Consider the following 1353-nt stretch of genomic DNA (forward strand, 5'->3'; position numbering starts at 1 on the left):
GGAACCACCTGGGAGACACACCTCTGGGTGTGTTCATGAGGCTGTTTCCAGAGAGGTATAACCCAGGAGGGGACACTATACTCTGTCTGGAGTCCCAGACTGAATCAGTAAGGAGAGTACGAGCCAAGAACCTGTGTACATTTCTCTCTCTCTCTCTCTCTCTCTCTCTCTCTCTCTCTCTCTCCCTGCTTCCCAACTGTGGCAGACCTTTAACATGGGGGTGAGGTCCACAATAGTGTCCTCCTAACTAAGGTCTGAGAGAGTTCTCTTCATCCTTTAGCAGGATAAAGTACAGCAAGATGTTGCCATGAGCCAGGAAGCAGGCCTTCAGCATAAATGGAATCTGCCAGGACGTTGACCTTGGATAGCCCAGAACTGTGAGAAATAACTTTCTTTCTCTATTCTTTCTCAAGTATCTCAAGACTAATTAGAACTTGCTATGACCTTGAATTCACATCACCCTGCCTTCATTTCTGAAATGTTGGGATTTCAGATATGGAGAACAATACCCAGTGTGTGCAATGCTGGGGATAAAAGTCCAGAGCTCCCTTTATGCTAGGCAAGCATTCTGCTAACTGGGCTAAATAAATCAATACATTTCTAGCTGGACATGATGACATATACCTTTAATCCCAGAACTTGGGTGGCAGAGGCAAGTGGATCTGATGTACACAGGAAGTTTCAGGCTAGCCAAGGCTATATGGTGAGACTCTGTTTCAAAAAACTAAAAAAAGAAGGAAGGGAAAGAGGGAGAGAAAGAAGGAGCTTCTTTTTTTTTTTTTCTTTCTTTTTTTCGGAGCTGGGGACCGAACCCAGGGCCTTGCGCTTGCTAGGCAAGTGCTCTACCGCTGAGCTAAATCCCCAACCCCAGAAGGAGCTTCTATTACCTATAAGAGTCACAGTTTGTTACAGTAGCCAGTTGATTTTTAAGAAGGTATATATTCTCTTTACTGCTATTCAATATAGTATTTGTGGTGGTTTGTATAGGCTTGGCCCTCATAGATCCATGTATTTGAATGCTTTGTCATATGGGGTGGCATTATTAGGAGGTGTGGCCTTATTGGAGGCGGTGTGGCCTTGTTGGGAGATGTATGTCACTGTGTAGGTAGGCTCTGAGGTCTCTTATGCTTAGGTTCTGCCCAGTGTGGAATCAGAGCTCCTCCTGGCTGCCTTCGGATCAAGATATAGAAGTTTCAGTTCCTACTCCAGCACCGTTTTCTGCCTGGATGTGGCCATACATCCCACCATGCTGATAATGGACTGAACCTCTGAACCCGTAAGCCATCCCCAATTAAATGCTGTCCCTTTAAAGAATTGCCTTGGTTATGGTGTCCCTTCGCAGCAATGAAATAG

The sequence above is a fragment of the Rattus norvegicus genome, chromosome 8 (assembly GCF_036323735.1).
Source record: "Rattus norvegicus strain BN/NHsdMcwi chromosome 8, GRCr8, whole genome shotgun sequence".
Lineage (NCBI taxonomy): Eukaryota > Metazoa > Chordata > Mammalia > Rodentia > Muridae > Rattus > Rattus norvegicus.